Source organism: Heteronotia binoei, chromosome 11 (assembly GCF_032191835.1).
Source record: "Heteronotia binoei isolate CCM8104 ecotype False Entrance Well chromosome 11, APGP_CSIRO_Hbin_v1, whole genome shotgun sequence".
Classification (NCBI taxonomy): Eukaryota; Metazoa; Chordata; class Lepidosauria; order Squamata; family Gekkonidae; genus Heteronotia; species Heteronotia binoei.
The window spans coordinates 83,157,330-83,175,783 of record NC_083233.1 but is presented as its reverse complement, the minus strand read 5'-3'; the positions used below and the strand labels follow the sequence as shown (position 1 = coordinate 83,175,783).

The window sequence follows — 18,454 nt, the reverse complement described above, 5'->3', positions numbered from 1 at the left end:
GGGGCCACGCTGGCCCTCATGTGGCTGAAAAGGTGAGCTGCAGAGACCTCCTTTGCTTTCTCCTGCGGGGGGGGGGGGGCGAAATGGTGGCTGATGCTGAAGCAGGGTGAGAAGCTCCCCCCCCAAGAGGGCCCCTCCCACAGCTGGGATCCTACCGCTGGCTTATTTTATTCCGTAGACCAAGAGTGGCCAAACTTGCTTAACATAAGAGCCACATAGAATAAATGTCAGACGTTTGAGAGCTGCAGGACATGAATGTCAGATGTTTGAGGGAAGGAAGACAGACAGGAAGGTAGGCAGGCAGGCAAATAGATGAAGGGAGGGATGAGGGAGGGAGAGGTGGAAAGAAAGCAACTTTAAATGCATTCCCCAAGCTGCCAGCTGGCTTGGCTGGGAGAAGTGATTTAAAGAGACAAATGCCTTCTGCAAGCTGGCCGATGGGGTGGGGGGCGAGGCTTCAAGAGCCACACAATATGTGTGAAAGAGCCACATGGGGCTCCTGAGCTCGGCAACCCCAGTCATAGACTTTTAAATATCACTGCTCCCCCATAGTGGCTCACAGCAATTTATGTCACTTAAGCAATATCATAACAAAGAAGTTAAAAAACCACTGAAACGCAGATAATATGTATAATTTTTTTATTACTTTTATTTTATTACTTTTTCTAATTGCCACTCTCCTGAAGGGTCTTGCGGCGACTTTAAAATCAATAAGCTAAAATCAATAAGGTTTTGCTGCCTCCTCCCCCTCCTCCCATGGCTGCAGTCCTAAGCTCTGCTCACGACCTGAGTTTGATCCCTGGCGGAAGCTGGGTTTTCAGGTAGCCGGCTCAAGGTTGACTCAGCCTTCCATCCTTCCGAGGTCGGTCAAACGAGTCCCCCAGCTTGCTGGGGGGAAAGTGTAGAGGACTGGGGCAAACCACCCCGTAAAAAGTCTGCCGCAAAAACATTGTGAAAGCAACGTCACCCCAGAGTCGGAAACAACTGGTGCTTACCCAGGGGACCTTTCCTTTCTTCCTCCTCCTCCTCCTCCATGCGGACAGTGAGGACCAGAGATGGTCTGTGGCTCTCCCCCATTTCCCGGGCATAGGGCTCACTGGCTGTCTGGGATGGAGAGGACAAGTGAGAGCTGGGGGCGGAGCTTTTCCTGGGCCCCACTCTTTTCCACTGCAGGGGAACTTCCTCCCCGTGGCAGCCCTTCCTTCCTCCGGGGAGGAGGTGAGGCTGCTCTGCTGTCTGGGCCTAAATTCTGGAAGCAAACCCAAGGGGGGCAGGCTTGGTGGGCGGAGCAGGAAGGCTTGTTGCTGCTAGGCGGGCCCCAACCTCCCCTTGTTCTGCCCCCCCCCCCCGGTCTTGCAGGGGCCTGAAGTTCATCCAAGTGCTGCTGCAAAGCCTGTGTGACGGCGAGAGGGACGAAGACAACCCCAACCTCATCCGGGTGAATGCCACCAAAGCCTACGAAATGGCCCTGCGGAAGTACCACGGCTGGATCTTGCAGAAGCTCTTCTTGGTGAGCCTGCTAAGGAGGGCGGGCTAAACCAGACGGGAAGTGGGACGGGAGTCCATTGGACTTTGCAGCCCCTGCCCCCCTCTGGGGTTGTCACCAGCCCTGCGGAAACGGGTAGGCAGGGCTCAATGGCATGGGCCGGGGGTCCCCAGCCTTTCTTAGCCTGTGGGCCCCTTTCAGATTCTGACCCCGGGTGGTGGGCTCATCAGTGGGTTGGCTGCCACAGGAGGAGGAGGAGGGGGGGGGAGTCAGCCACAGCGTGGCTGCCAGGGGACAGGGAGACAAGCACAGAGCGTCAGAGGTGTTCCAGTCTTCTGCCTCCCTCTGTTAACAAACTCTGTTGGAACAGGATGCACACGCAGTCAGAAGCCCCACCTCCCAGAGAGCCAGTTGGGTGTAGTTAGAGCCAAGCGGGCAGCCGTGGTGGTCTGCAGCAGTTGAACGAAGCAGGAGTCAAGTGGCACCTTTAAGACCAACCAATTTTTATTTAGAACGTAAGCTTACGTTCTAAATAAAAATTGGTTGGTCTTAAAGGTGCCACTTGACTCCTGCTTTGTTCAGTTTGGTGTAGTGGTTAAGTGCGCGGACTCTTATCTGGGAGGACTGGGTTTGATTCCCCACTCCCTCCACTTGCACCTGCTGGAATGGCCTTGGGTCAGCCAGAGCTCTCATAGGAGTTTGTCCTTGAAAGGGCAGCTTCTGGGAGAGCTCTCTCAGCCCCACCTGCCTTACAGGGGTGTCTGTTGTGGGGGAGGAAGATATAGGAGATTGTGAGCCTCTCTGAGACTCTGAGATTCAGAGTACAGGGTGAGATATAAATCCAATATCATCCTCATCCTCCCTCCGTCTCTCTCTCCTCCTCCCTCTTTCCACCTCTTCCCTCCTCCTTTCTTCCTTTCTCACCCACTTTCTACAAACACTTGGGAAGCCCCAGGAAAGGAGCTGGCAGGGCAGGCACCTGCGGGCACCACGCTAGGAACCCCTGGCTGAAACCCTCCTCTCTCTTTGGCACTCCCAGAATGCCACCATTGACTAAAGAGGTTTGGGGAGGGACGTTGGCTCAGCGGTAGAGCACCTGCTTGGTAAGCAGAAGGTCCCAGGTTCAATCCCCCGCATCTCCAACTAAAAAAGGGTCCAGGCAAATAAGCGTGAAAAACCTCAGCTTGAGACCCTGGAGAGCCACTGCCAGTCTGAGTAGACAATACTGACTTTGATGGGACCGAGGGTCTGATTCAGTAGAAGGCAGCTTCATATGTCCATACGTGTTCTGGCTGGCAGAGAAGCAGCTACCCTTTCTGAGACAATCTCCTCCACCCCTCCCAGGGCTCCGTGTACGCTCTCCCCTACAAATCGGATCTGCTGAAGGCCTTGGAGCAGGGCAAAGAAGTGAAAGAAGAGGAGACCTTGGAGGAAAATCCACCAGTTCCTAACCAAAGTGACGCCCATCCTGGACGCGATTTATGAGATGTACACAAAGATGAACGCTGAGCTGAACTATAAGGCCTGAGGGAGTCTTCCCTGTCTCAGCCAGGCCTGGAGGAGGCCTTCTGCTTCCCTTGGGTGAGGTCACCAACTTGGTGGGCCCTCGGCTGGGCCTGACCTGCACTTCTCTGGGATCGCTCTCCCACTCAGACCGCAGCAGGGGGCTTTCCCCACAGCCTCTTTGGGTCGTCCAGAAAGATTTGTCCTCTCCGTTCAAGAGCCAGAGCTCAAAAACTCTTTCGTAGCCTTTACCTCATAGATTTATTTAAAACTGGGCTTGGGGAAACAAAGGGTGTCTGGTGATAACGCACTGTATTCTTGCCTTAATCTGTTTTCCCAGAAAGAGTGTCTTCCTCTAACCTCTGTTTATTTGGGCTGCCTGAGAAGGTCAATGCACAATGGCCTTGTCTGGCGGCCTCTGGGAGCAGATCTCTTTCTCCAGAATGAATGCCAGGGGCAGATTGGTGTGTGTCTGCGTGCTGCACAAGAACCAGCCTTCAGAGACCTTTCCTTAGTGACCGTTTTTAACCTCATAGGAGTCGAAATGGGTCTCTCCTCTTCAGGAATAACTGGCTCCGGCTGAAAACTACTTGTCATTTTTACCTGTTCGTTTTAAAGAAATGCTCTTTTCCGAGATGCAAGAACCATTTGAGGCCTTCCAAAGTGGGTTTTCTGTCCATCAGAGCCTTTGTGGTTTCTTTTTGGAGTAGCAATATTGGGGGGAACAATAAATAAAGTCTAATGAGGGCATATACATGGCTGTGTCTTGGGATTTATTTGTAGCATTTACTCAGTCTTCCTGTCCACATATGGTGTCAAAAGGCCCAGCCCACCAGAACCCAGTGCTCCTCTGGACAGATCTCCTTCTGGAGAGCTTGGGAGCATCAGCCACAATTCAGCTTCCCAAAGTCCTGGGTAACTTTATGTTTTAAAGCCCGGTCCAGCCTGATTATTTATTTACTTACTAGCAGTTAAGCCCATTGTAGGAAGAAATACAGCAGGCCCTAGAAAATATTGGGGGGAAGGGTGATGAATGTATAGGTGGCAGGAAGGAAGGAAGATAGACAAAGAGAATGAAAAAAGAGAGAGACAGAGAAAGAATGAGAGAAAGAACAGTAGGGAAAAGATGGGGAGAAAGGAATATGAGAATGAAAAATGAAAGGAAGGTAGAATGAAATAGAAAGACAGAGATACAGAGAATGAACAGAAGGGAGAGATTAAAAAAGGAGAGAGAGAAAACGAGAAAGGAAGATAGAATGAAAGAAAAAGAAAGAATGAAAAGAAGGAAGGGAGAGTTATGGAAAAGTTGGGAGAAAGGAGTGAAAGGAAAATGGAAGGAATACAGGGAGGCAGAAAAATGATGGGGAGGTAAGCAGCCAATAGAAGCCTCCCTTTCACCCCTCCCACTTGCAGGTAGGGGGGAGCAAAAGGGAGCCTTCCAGTGGCTCCCCACCTGTTAAAGCAAGCAGCTGACAGGTGGACCGGCTCTGCTGGTGACTGTAAGACGCAGAGAGCCATTGCAAGCCTCTGTTTTGCACCCTCCTACTTGTAGATGGCGGGAAAGTGAAAGAGAGTCCATTGCATCTCAGGGGGCTATAGGATACAATGGAGTCCATTCTGTCCAATGGACTAATAGTATAGAATGGACCTCCAATCTGTCCTATGGAGGTCCATTTTATCATATCAGCCCACTGTAGCCTAACTTGAATAGAAGGAGGGAAGAGTATTAGCAGGTGGAAAGGGGGCCTGATACATTGTATAGTGTCAGTCTGGTTATCTGCCACTGTTGAGCCGGCTGTGAATGAACATTCCTTTTGTGTCAGTTGAAGAGAAGTAACTGCTACTCTTTGTCTCATGAACATTTTTCTCACAGTTTATGGTTTGCTTCACTGTTTGCTTTGTGGCAGCATTGTTTGTGTGTGTTGGAGGGGGAGAGACGGGCTGTCCTGGACTCCTACAAAGGGCCCCGAGGAGAGGCAGTAGAGATCAGTAAGCCCCCAGGAGAACCTGTTAGCAGAGAACTTCCGACTGGGGAAGGAAATAAAGATGCCAACATTGGAGACCGATGTATCTTTCATCAAAGAATGCTGAGAGTAAGAGAGACTCTGTTGTCATCCCACCCCACTTCAAAGAAGACGATGGTGTAAGGTGGCTTCCATGTTTGAGAGGAGATGGACGGAAAGTGCATGCTGTCAGGGTCTCCATTAATTACTCTCAGCATTCCACAATTAAGGACACCTCTGCCCAATTTTGACACACTGATAACTTCCACATCATTGTATCTGAGGAAGTGTGAACATAAGAGAAGCTACGGTGGATCCGGCCAATGGCCCCTCCAGTCCAACACTCTGTGTCACAAAAGAACATAAAAGGAGCCATGTTGGATCAGGCCAATGCCCCCTCCAGTCCAACACTCTGTGTCACATAAGAACATAAGGGAAGCCATGTTGGATCAGGCCAATGGCCCATCCAGTCCAACACTCTGCGTCACATAAGAACATAAAAGGAGCCATGTTGGATCAGGCCAATGGCTCATCCAGTCCAACACTCTGTGTCACAGAAGAACATAAGAGAAGCCATGTTGGATCAGGCCAATGGCCCCTCCAGTCCAACACTCTGTGTCTCATAAGAACATAAGAGAAGCCATGTTGGATCAGGCCAATGGCCCATCCAGTCCAACACTCTGTATCACATAAGAACATAAGGGAAGCCATGTTGGATCAGGCCAATGGCCTCTCCAGTCCAACACTCTGCATCACATAAGAACAGAAGAGAAGCCATGTTGGATCAGGCCAATGGCCTCTCCAGTCCAACACTCTGCATCACATAAGAACATAAGAGAAGCCCTGTTGGATCAGGCCAGTGGCCTCTCCAGTCCAACACTCTGTGTCACAGAAGAACATAAGAGAAGCCATGTTGGATCAGGCCAATGGCCTCTCCAATCCAACATTCTGCATCACATAAGAACATAAGGGAAGCCATGTTGGATCAGGCCAATGGCCTCTCCAGTCCAACACTCTGCATCACATAAGAACATAAGGGAAGCCATGTTGGATCAGGCCAATGGCCTCTCCAGTCCAACACTCTGCATCACATAAGAACATAAGAGAAGCCATGTTGGATCAGGCCAATGGCCTCTCCAGTCCAACACTCTGCATCACATAAGAACATAAGGGAAGCCATGTTGGATCAGGCCAATGGCCCCTCCAGTCCAACACTCTGTGTCACATAAGAGTAGCCATGCTGGATCAGGCCAATGGCCCATCCAGTCCAACTCTCTGTGTCACATAAGAACATCAGAGAAGCCATATTAGATCAGGCCAATGGCCCATCCAGTCCAACACTCTGTGTCACATAAGAACATCAGAGAATCCATGTTGGATCAGGCCAGTGGCCCCTCCAGTCTAACACTCTGTGTCACATAAGAACATAAGAGAAGCCATATTGGATCAGGCCAATGTCCACTCCAGTCCAACACTCTGTGTCACATAAGAACATCAGAGAAGCCATGTTGGATCAGGCCAGTGGCCCATCCACTCCAACGCTCTGTGTCACATAAGAACAGAAGAGAAGTCATGTTGGATCAGGCCAGTGGCCCATCCAGTCCAACAATGTGTGTCACATAAGAACAGAAGAGAAGCCATGTTGGATCAGGCCAATGGCCCATCCAGTCCAACACTCTGTGTCACATAAGAACATAAGAGAAGCCATGTTGGATCAGGCCAATGGCCCATCCAGTCCAACACTCTGTGTCACATAAGAACATAAGAGAAGCCCTGTTGGATCAGGCCAATGGCCCATCCAGTCCAACACTCTGTGTCACACAAGAACATAAGAGAAGCCATGTTGGATCAGGCCAATGGCCCATCCAGTCCAACACTCTGTGTCACACAAGAACATAAGAGAAGCCATGTTGGATCAGGCCAATGGCCCCTCCAGTCCAACACTCTGTGTCACACAGTGGCCAAAACACCCAGATGTGTGCATGCACAGGAAAGCTTATACCTTGAAGAGAACTCTTATGGTCTTCAAGGTGCCTGCTTGGACTCAGGCCGACAGGGGTGCCTTCTGAAGCGCTAAACAGGATTGGGCCCATCCCCAGTTTGGGTTGCGCTTTTGAATGCTGCCAGCAGATGGCACCATTTACCACTTTTTAAAAAGCACTCTTTTTCAAAACTTCACGTTGGCCTTTCTTTCTTTGCCAGGGAATGCACTTTGTTTATGCTTCATGGCATAATTTTGCTGCTTTATTTTAGAAAGGAGCTACTGAAAAGTCTTTGATGCGCCTTTCCGGGGCTTCAGGTGTGCCTGTCCTTCAACACAGCCAGGCTAGCTGAACCAGCCCCGTCCCCATCTCCCCTCCATTCTTGGGGAGCAGAGGAAGCCCCCCCCCAATCAGCAGCACTAGAGGGGTGCAATGCTAGGGAGGGCCGAGACAAGCCAGCCTCCCCCCCACCCCAGGCCGGGGAGAGGAGAGGGGAGGAGAGCGCCCTCTGCAGGGCGCAGGGCTGCTGCTCCGCATGAGTGAGACCGCCCTGGTCAGAGGGCTTTTGCTCTGCGTAGCTTCCTGGCCAGGCCTTCCCTGCCCTGAGGCTAGACTTTGCCTTCCAGCCCTTTGCTTTGGACAGCAGAAGCTGGCAGGAGGTGAAAGGAGCAACTCTGGGCACGTGCAAAGTGCCCCATCAGAGCTGTGCTAAGGGCGAAGCAAGGGAGGCACTTGTCTTGGGTGCACGAAGTTAAGCGTGCCGAAAAACTACACCATGACGAAAAGAAATGTTATTGTTAATCAAGATCTGTGCATTTCCCTTTTTGCCAAAACAACTACCATGAAAGTCGCAGTGTCACCTGCTTGCCACGGGCACAAAATTAGCTAATGGCTCTGGTGCCTCCGGACAGCCCTCGTGGTCCATCTATGAGTGGGCAGGGCTGCAGACCGCAGGGCTTCGGAGGGTTTCCATCCTTCTCGCTGTTGTTCAGTCGCACAGTCGAGTCCGACTCTTTGCAACCCCTGGACCAAGTCACGCCAGGCCCTCCTGTCTTCCACCATCCTCCGAAGTCTGCTCAGATTCATGCTAGTTCCATCAGTAACGCTGTCTGGCCATCTCCTCTTTTGCCGTCCCCTTCTTCTTTGGCCTTCGGTCTTTCCCATCCCTAGAACCATTCAAACATTTAATCCAAACTCCACTATTTGTGCTGAAGTCTCCTGAAGCTCTCTGGACGAGGCACCTTCGTAGAGGTCAGAGCGCTTCAGTGGGGTTGAAGGGTCCCTCACAATAGTTTCGGTGACCACTTGAATCTCTTGTAACACTTGCCCAGAGTGATTCAAATGCGAATTTGGCTGAAGGGAGGGAGGGAGGGGAGGCAGCTCCAGATTGCCCACTCGGTGGAAGGACACTGTACATGCTCAGACGCTCATTCGTGGTGCGTAGTCTGCTCTGGTAAGACCTCACCTGGAATATTGTGTTCAGTTTTGGGCACCACATTTTAAGAAGGATATAGACAAGCTGGAATGGGTCCAGAGGAGGCGACGAAGATGGTGAGGGGTCTGGAGACCAAGTCCTATGAGGAAAGGTTGAAGGAGCTGGGGATGTTTAGCCTGGAGAGGAGGCGGCTGAGAGGTGATACGATCACCATCTTCAAATCATATAGAGGATGGTGTGGAATTGTTTTCTGTGGCCCCGGAAGGTAGGACCAGAACCAATGGGTTGAAATTAAATCAAAAGAGTTTCCGGCTCAACATGAGGAAGAACTTCCTGACTGTTAGAGCGATTCCTCAGTGGAACAGACTTCCTCGGGAGGTGGTGGGCTCTCCTTCCTTGAAGGTTTTTCAACAGAGGCTAGATGGCCATCTGACAGCAATGAAGATCCTGTGAATTTAGGGGGAGGTGTTTGTGAGTTTCCTGCATTGTGCAGGGGGTTGGACTAGATGACCCTGGAGGTCCCTTCCAACTCTAGGATTCTTCAGGAGGTGGTGGGCTCTCTTTCCTTGGAGGTTTTTTAACAGAGGCTAGATGGCCATCTGACAGCAATGAGGATCCTGTGAATTTAGGGGAGGTGTTTGTGAGTTTCCTGCATTGTGCAGGGGGTTGGACTAGATGGCCCTGGAGGTCCCTTCCAACTCTAGGATTCTTCAGGAGGTGGTAGGCTCTCTTTCCTTGGAGGTTTTTAAGCAGAGGCTAGATGGCCATCTGATATCAATGAAGATTCTGTGAATTTAGAGGGGAGGTGTTTGTGAGTTTCCTGCACTGTGCCGGGGGTTGGACTAGATGACCCTAGAGATCCCTTCCAGCTCTACGATGCTCTGATTCTCTGCCAGTGCCGGATTACCTCCTGAACTAGGCTTTTTCTCAGTCCTGCCTTCAAATTGTGGCTTGTTCTTCCCTTGCTTCTTGAATGTCCCATTCTGTAGCCGGGACTGACTCCCACCGTGTCTCGAGTCCCCAGGAGAAAGGCGGATGACAAATGTCGTCCATAAATTCAAAAAAGAACAGAAAAAGCCAACTGCATAATTATCCCGGAGACGCGGAGGCGGAGGGGCGAGCAAATGCAGGCGGCCCCAGGGGCTGCTCAGTGGAGCCTCCAGTTTCAGAGGCAGCGGGCCGCCCTCCCGGGTCATCTAGCCCACCCCCTGCTCAGGGCAGGCACTTCGCAGCTGCCTCCTCCCGCCCCTAGAAGACGGCCACCTCCTCCCGGCGGCGGCGGGGGCTCCGGGGCGCGGGGTGCTCAGGCCTTTCTTGCTGCTCCGCCCCGTCCGGGCGGGCAGAGTCGGGGGCTGCAGCTGCTACTCGGCCGGGCCGCCTCCTCGGGGGGGGGGGGGAAGGATGAAGGAGGAGGCGGAGGCGCGGGTGGGGGGGGGGGCGCCGGCAGATGGCGGGGAGGCTGGGTCTCGGGGGTCCCGTCGGGGCTGCTGCTGCGCGGCGCCGAAGCCGGGGGGGCGTAAGCCTGGAGCCGGCCGCCCAGGTGGGTGCCCTCTTTCCCCTGGGCCTGGAGGGGGGGGGGAGGTTCCGCGGGGCAACGGAGGTCTGGGGGGAACGCTTCCCCCTTGTTAGGCTGGTTGGCCTGGGGGAGGGGGAGGAAGGAAGCGGCGTCTTTGTAGCCCCCCGTCCCCATTTCTGCCCGTCCAGCAGGGCGAGTGGCCCCGGCTCAGGCCCTGCCCCTCGGCTGGCAGGAAACCCCCTCGCTCACCCGCCCCGCCCCCCCAAGCTCGGGGGAGGACAGCACGGTCTGCACCCCTCCCCCACCGCCACCCCGGAGCGCTTCTGCCAGAGACGGTGGGAAGAGTCGCAAGAGCTGCTTCTGCACTGACCTGAAATTCCCACCCCACCCCCGCCCCCAGAGGAGGATGGGGGTCCGCTGCCCCCCATTTCTGCTGCATCCCGCGGGTGTGGAGGGAGGGGGTCTTGCTGCTGCCCCCAGCTTCTGGCCAGCGATGGGTTACCCAGGGCAGCCCTCTGCAAAGACCACTTGCAAGGGGGGGGGGCAGGGGGATGTGCGAGCCCCTCCCGCCTTCCCCCGTCTAGCGGAGGCCCTGCCCTGCCCAGGAGATGGGAAGGGAGGCAGCAGGGAAGATGCTGAGGCTGGCCTGCCAGAAAGACTCCAAGGAACTGAGCACCCCCCCCCCCTGCTCCTCTCCCTCCCCCGCCCCCTTTGCCCAGTCCCAAGTCCAGCTCCCTGCTCTTTAACTTGTTCATGAATGATCTGGAGTTGGGAGTGAGCAGTGAAGTGGCCAAGTTTGCAGATGACACTAAATTGTTCAGGGTGGTGAGAACCAGAGAGGATTGTGAGGAACTCCAAAGGGATCTGTTGAGGCTGGGTGCGTGGGCGTCAACGTGGCAGATGAGGTTCAATGTGGCCAAGTGCAAAGTAATGCACATTGGGGCCAAGAATCCCAGCTACAAATACAAGTTGATGGGGTGTGAACTGGCAGAGACTGACCAAGAGAGAGATCTTGGGGTCATGGTGGATAATTCACTGAAAATGTCAAGACAGTGTGCGATTGCAATAAAAAATGCCAACGCCATGCTGGGAATTATTAGGAAGGGAACTGAAAACAAATCAGCCAGTATCATAATGCCCCTGTATAAATCGATGGCGTGGTCTCATTTGGAATACTGTGTACAATTCTGGTCACCGCACCTCAAAAAGAATATTATAACATTGGAAAAAGTGCAGAAAAGGGCAACTAGAATGATTAAAGGTTTGGAACACTTTCCCTATGAAGAAAGGTTAAAACGCTTGGTTTCTTTAACTTGGAGAAACGTCGACTGCGGGGTGACATAAGAGAGGTTGACAAGATTCTGCATGGGATGGAGAAAGTAGAGAAAGAAGGACTTTCCTCCTTTCTCACAATACAAGGACTCGTGGGATTTCGATGAAATTGCTGAGCAGTCCAGTTAAAACGGATAAAAGGAAGTACTTCTTCACCCAAAGGGTGATTAACATGTGGAATTCACTGCCACAGGAGGTGGCGGCGGCTACAAGCATAGCCAGCTTTAAGAGGGGATTGGATAAAAATATGGAGCAGAGGTCCATCAGTGGCTATTAGCCACAGTATATATATGTGTATGTCTGTATATGTATGTATGTGTGTGTTTGTATATATGTATATATACACACACGCACATATTGACCACTGTGTGACACAAAGTGTTGGACTGGATGGGCCATTGGCCTGATCCAAGATGGCTTCTCTTACGTTCTTAGGAAGGCAACAACAAGGGTGGCCCTTTGTGCTCCAAGAGGGCAGCTTGAAGGGGGCTCACAGGAGGGTGGCTGAGCCACTGGCAGAATCCCTTGGAAACTTGCATTGCATTCCTCAAGGTTTGAACAGGGATTAAGGTTTGAACAGGCTGAGCCTGAGTCAGCCAGTAAATGCTCTCCAGAGCCTGGCTGAAATGCCCCCCCCCCTTCCAGGCTGCTCTGGCCTCCGCCCCCCCCCCCCCATGTCACTGCAGCCGCCCAGGAACCCTCCAGCGCCAGTCAGCCGGACAGAACCACTTTGCAGAGCTAATCTCTTCCCTGCGCACAGCACACCCTCCGTCCGTCCGACTGGTGAGCGAGGCAGCGGGAGCCTTTTTGTTGCCAGCCGGTGGGCTTGCAAAGGCACTATAGCTGGATCAGACACAATGAGGGAGCCTGCTGCCTCCCAAACGGAGTCTCTGGGAGTGTTTCCCCAGACCTGGGCATGCGATCACATGCAGAATAGAAACTCTCAACGAGTCCACAAAGATGGCTTTTAATTACACACATGGAGCGAGGTGCAAGCCCCGCAACACCTGAGAGACCAAGAAAATTTGGGGGGCACGACCTTTGGAGAGTCCTGCCGAGAGAGCTCCATTCTTCACATTTCGTCTTTGACCCTCGGTTGCTCCTGCCTTGAAAATCTTGTGGGTCTGCTCCTGGATTCGAATCTGGATCGTCTCCTGCAGACCAACAGGGCTGTGCTCTGAAAACTGCATGTGGAGCTGCCTTCTGCGGAATCAGATGGTTGGTCCGTGACCCAGGTCAGTCTTGCCCACAGCGGCTGGCAGCTGCTCTCCGGGGATTTGGCAGCAAGGGTTCCGAAAGGGATCAGGGACTGGCCTGCTCAGAGGTTTGAACCCGGGGCCTTCTGCATTCCCTGCCCAAACATTTATAATCTGTTGAATTTTCAGATTGCACTGAATATTAAAAACCAGCAGGCTTGATTTCCCACATCCCCACAGGAGACTAATGCAGGGGTGTGTGGGTCTTTCACACGTATTGTGTGGCTCTCAAAGCCCCCGCTGCTCCATCGGCCAGCTTGGAGAAGGCATTTCTTTATTTAAATCACTTCTCCATGCCAAGCCAGCTGACAGCTTGAAGAATGCATTTAAAATTAAAGTTGCTTTCTTTCCACCTCTCCTTCCCCATCTTTCTTCCTTCCTTCCTTCCTTCCTTCCTTCCTTCCTTCCTTCCTTCCTTCCTTCCTTCCTTCCTTCCTTCCTTCCTTCCTTCCTTCCTTCCTTCCTTCCTTCCTTCTGGCTCTCAAACATCTGACATTTATTCTATGTGGCTCTTACATTAAGCAACTTTGGTCACCCCTGGACTAGCGCAACAAAAATCAGCATCCATGTTAGCCACCTTGGGATACTTTACAGGGTTGGTCCCAGAGGGGTCCTTTGAGGACTTAGGAAGAAGATATTGGATTTATATCCCCCCTCCACTCCGAATCTCAGAGTGGCTCATAATCTCCTTTACCTTCCTCCCCACAACAGACACCCTGTGAGGTGGGTGGGGCTGAGAGGACCCACAACAGCTGCCCTTTCAAGGACAACTCCTGCGATAGCTCTGGCTGAGCCAAGGCTATTCCAGCAGGTGCAAGTGGAGGAGTGGGGAATCAAACCCGGTTCTCCCAGATAAGAGAGCTCTGGCTGACCCAAGGCCATTCCAGCAGGTGCAAGTGGAGGAGTGGGGAATCCAACCCGGTTCTCCCAGATTTGAGTCCGCACACTTAAGCACCACACCAAACTGGAGAGGTAGATGCAATAACTGGATGGTGAAGGTGCTGAATGTGGCTCTGGAAGGGTCTTGCCTTTAGGCAGTTTGATCTTCCCCAAATTGTGATGGTGAAGATGTTCTTGTTCTCCAAATTTAAGACTGGCTTCTCCCTTTGCCCTTTTTAGTGAGAGAGGCCTGAAAGAACTGCTACCTGCTCTTAGAGGAACCCATACTGTGTTTTCTGCACAAATGTTTGCTCTGAAGGGAAGGAAGGTAGCCCAGGATGGTGACTCTCGCAGAGAGACAGGCAGCACTCTTACATCTCCATACTGCTTACAATAGATGTTCCACTAACATCTGATGAGGAGACGTAGCAAAATCTCATGCCCAATAGAAACAACAAGTAGAATTGCAGATTTATACCCCGCCCTTCTCCCTGAATCAGAGACTCAGAGTGGCTGACAATCCCCCATGTCTTCTCCCCCCACAACAGACACCCTGTGAGGTAGGTGGGGCTGAGAGGGCTTTCACAGCAGGGGCCCTTTCAAGGACCACTCTGCAAGAGCTATGGCTGACCCAAGGCCATGCTAGTAGGAACAAGTGGAGGAGTGGGGAATCAAACCTGGTTCTCCCAGATAAGAGTCCGCACACTTCACCACTACGCCAAACTGGCTCTCTTATTGCAAGCCCCCACCACTCCCAAATCAAAGCCAAACTGGCTCACAGATCGGAAGGAACAATGTCAGATAAATGAATAATGTCAAAATGCAGCAGGTAGGACCTTCTGAGAACAGCCAGTTCTCCTGCTTTTCTGCACTGGGAGTGATTGATCCAAATGTGCCTGACAAAGAGATACAGTGGAACCACCCACTCTCATCCCTATTGGGACTTAGTGGAAGGAACAGTAACTCATACAGAGACACTGTAGACAGCCGTCTCTGTGGATTGGGCTTTTTGGGGCCCAGTGGGAACTTAATGACTTTGTTCCTTGCGTCAGGTAGGTAGATAATAGTTTTATTGTATGTGGCCCTTTGGCCATTACAATAAAAAAAGCCAAGCCGCAGGGCCTTGTGTGAGTCGGCGGTGGTCTGTCTGGAGTCCCTGGTGGGGCCAACCAATCAGCAGCGATTCTCCATCCATTCTGTGCTTCCACCTTTTCTCTCTTCACTGTCACTCCCCCCCTGTCCGCCACAGCACACACAGATACCCCTCCGGTGTCCCAGCGCTGGAGAACAGACGGCTGCTCTGTGTCGATTCCTGGCTGGGCTTCAGGGCATTGACTGCTGAGCTCAAATTTCCAATGTGTGAAATTCTACAAACTGCTTCAGAAAGGAGTGGAGAGGGGGGGAGCACGAGAACAGGGCCCAGGCTGAGCTGATTCGGTGCCTGCCCCCTCCTCCCTAGGCAGGCCAGTCTGACTGCATCATCAGGGGCCGACCTTCCTGGCCCCCTCGCCCATCACTTGCCTCACTCAGGAGCCAAGGAAGAGGAGAGGATCCTGTTGGGTGAGGTGTGGAAGGGCTGCCCACCCGTTGGGGAATGCTGGTGGCTTGCCTCACTTCTGAGCTGGTGGGTGATGCTCTGCGGCGAAGGGGGTGAGCAGGAAAGACTCCCGTTTGTGGGACCGAGGTGGCTCTCAGTGGCTGCCACACTGCAGCACGGGAGAAGATGCTGGAACAGGGTCTTGGCAAATGTATGAATTACATGCGTTAGAACCCTGAATGTACCACTGTTGGTATCTGTGAGCGACAAATCAATCATTAAATGGGCGGAGGGGTGGGGGGAGTTGAGCCTTCTAGATAACAGAAAAAGGTACTTCCTCAGGCCAACCTGATCTTGGAAGGTAAGATGGTTCAGCCCTGGTGAGTACTTGGATGGGAGCCCACCACGGAAGTCCAGGGTTGCTACGCAGAGGCAGGCAATGGCAAGCCACCCCTTATGACCTCTTGCCTTGGAAACCCCGTGAGGGGTTCCCACAAATTGTCTGATTTGATGGCACTTAATGCCTGGACCCTGGATCATCAAGGCTAGTCCAGTTTCTTGAGATCTTAGAAGATGTCCTTGGTTAGTACTTGAATGGGAGACCACCAAGGAAGTCCATTTTGGGTTTGTTCTCTGGCATTTCCAGTTTCTTTTTATAAAGTGGAATGGCTCAGGAGATGTTTCAAGGAAGGGAATATGTTGGAGGACTTCGCTGTGTGTGGGGTGTGTTATTTGTTGCTGTTTGTGGGATCATGTCCTCAGTGCATTGTGTCACTACCTCATGTCTTGTCATGTCCAATGTTTCCTGTAAGCTGCAGAGTCTTGTGAGCAAAAATTCTTCTTCGGGAGCTACTGACATTAAAGTGGTGAGCTCCTGCACAAATTGTGCTCTGGGGTCATCCTTCCTGAGCTACGACAAAAAGGTGTGAGCTGGAGGTTAAAAATCTGTGAGCTAGCTCACGCTAACTCAGCTTAGAGGGAACCCTGGTCATGTCATGTTTAATAGTGATGCTTTGTGGCCTTGTCTATTTACATTCCATTCTGGTGACTGCGCTGACTTACATGGGTGACTCCCCTTGAGTTTCAGTGAGACAGGCGGACTATGGATGTTGTAAATAAGAAAGGATTGGGAAGGAGGGAGGGCGGAGGGCCTGGCGGTACAGAGGAGCCTGTGACCCTTCAGACTCTTATCTGGCATTCCAGAGAGACTTGGAATAGCTCAGGGACATAGGCAATGGCTCTGCTCCATCACACCTGGGGCTACGGTGCAGCAGCAGCTTTCAGAAAGACTGTGCATTTAATTCACTGTGCATTTAATTTCCCCCACAAAAAAAGGGTTTCCCCCCCCAAAAAAGGTGGAAACTTTAGGGAGATGGAGGCAAATAAGAACATAAGAGAAGCCATGTTGGATGAGGCCAATGGCCCATCCAGTCCAACACTCTGTGTCACACAGTGGCCAAAAAACCCTCAGGTGCCATTAGGAGGTCCACCAGTGAGGTCAGGACACTAGAAGCCCTCCCAGCACCAAGAATACAGAGCATCACTGCCCCGGTCATAAGAACATAAGAGAAGCCATGTTGGATCAGGCCAATGGCCCCTCCAGTCCAACACTCTGTGTCACATAAGAACATCAGAGAAGCCATGTTGGATCAGGCCAATGGCCCCTCCAGTCCAACACTCTGTGTCACATAAGAACATCAGAGAAGCCATGTTGGATCAGGCCAATGGCCCATCCAGTCCAACACTCTGAGTCAGATAAGAACATAAGAGAAGCTGTGTTGGATCAGGCCAATGGCCCCTCCAGTCCAACACTCTGTGTCACATAAGAACATAAGAGAAGCCATGTTGGATGAGGCCAATGGCCCATCCAGTCCAACACTCTGTGTCACACAGTGGCCAAAAAACCCGCAAGAATACAGAGCATCACTGCCCCAGTTATAAGAACATAAGAGAAGCCATGTTGGATCAGGCCAATGGCCCCTCCAGTCCAACACTGTGTCACATAAGAACATCAGAGAAGCCATGTTGGATCAGGCCAATGGCCCATCCAGTCCAACACTCTGTGTCACACAGCAGCCCAAGAAACGCAGTTGCCATCAGGAGGTGCATCAGTAGGGCCAGGACACTAGAAGCCCTCCCACTGTGCCCCCCCCCCCAGCACCAAGAATACAGAGCATCACTGCCTCAGACAGAGGGTTCCAACAATACTCTGTGGCTAACAGCCACTGATGGACCTCTGCTCCATATGCTTATCCAATCCCCTCTTGAAACTGTCTCTTCTGTCATTTGTTCTCATTCATATATGGAGTTGTAAGTGCTGGTCATTTTAAGCAGGTTGGGAAAGGGAAGGCAGGAAGGGGTGATCCTGCACTTGGCTCCTTTGGCATCTACTGGGGAGGGGGGTGGGGGGGGTGGGAAATGATGATTGCCACTTTGGGGTCAGGAAGGAACTTTCTTCCAGGTCAGGTTGGTCCTGGAGGGTTTTTGCCATCCTCTGAATGCAAAGCAGGGGCAATTGAGAGAGAGGGAGAGGGTGCTGTGAATTTCCTGTATTGTGCAGAAGGTTGGACTAGCTGACTCCTTGGGTCCCTTCCAGCTCTACGTTTCTGTGCCCCAACAGAGGGGAGATGGGAAGCAGATTTTAGTGTGTTCTGGGGCAGCAGACAGATCTGAGTCGCGGGGCCCCATCCACAGAGAAATTCACCAGCACAAGCACTGTGGGAAAGTGCACTCTGGGGTTTCCATGAGGTTTGTGCAGGAGAACATCTCAATAGATCATAGACGATTGTCTCCTGTGTTCATTTGCAAGAATGGAGATGTCATTTTGGATTTTCTCATTTGAGCTGGCAGTGAGTGGCAGATGCTCAAAGGGGGAGCGGGAGCTCTAAGCCCTGGAACTCAATGCCACCTTGAAATGTCCAAAATGACGAGCATTCCAGGGTCATTGGCTGGTCTCTTGAGAGGCTGAAATGGTCAGCATTTCCCAGGGACGTTCCTTGAGCTTCCTGTCCTGGCTCCCCTCGGTCCTGTTGTCGCAAGCCCTCCAGACCAGATCTTTTGTCCGACTGCCAAGTCCCCCCTTTTGTCCCGCCGAGTCGCTGTCATGTCTGATCCGGTGTGCTGCTGGCTCTCTTGGCTTTCTCCCACTGCTCTGCATTTGGCACAGAGAGTCTTTTGCCCCCTGCCACTTTCTCAGGATGACTCTGCAATGCATGGCTGTCTATGAAGCTGCTTTCTGCACAGCCAAGGGGAGGGGCTGTGTCTCAGTGGCAGAGAACATAAGAACATAAGAGAAGCCATGTTGGATCAGGCCAACGGCCCATCCAGTCCAACACTCTGTATCACACAGTGGCAAAAAATTTTATATATACACACTCTCTCTCTCTCTCGGCTTGGCTTTGCGAACGAAGATTTAAGAAGGGTGCAATAGTCCACGTCTGCTGCAGGCTCGCTGGTGGCTGACAAGACCAATGCGGGACAGGCAGGTGTGGTTAATAGCCACTGATGGACCTCTGCTCCATATTT

General features: G+C 52.2%; 1 pseudogene; it reads left to right on the top strand.

The window, feature by feature from the left end:
• Nucleotides 1-3,037, top strand: part of LOC132579044 (glycolipid transfer protein-like) — a 6,480-nt pseudogene extending 3,443 nt beyond the window's left edge.
• Nucleotides 3,038-18,454: the final 15,417 nt, after the last annotated feature.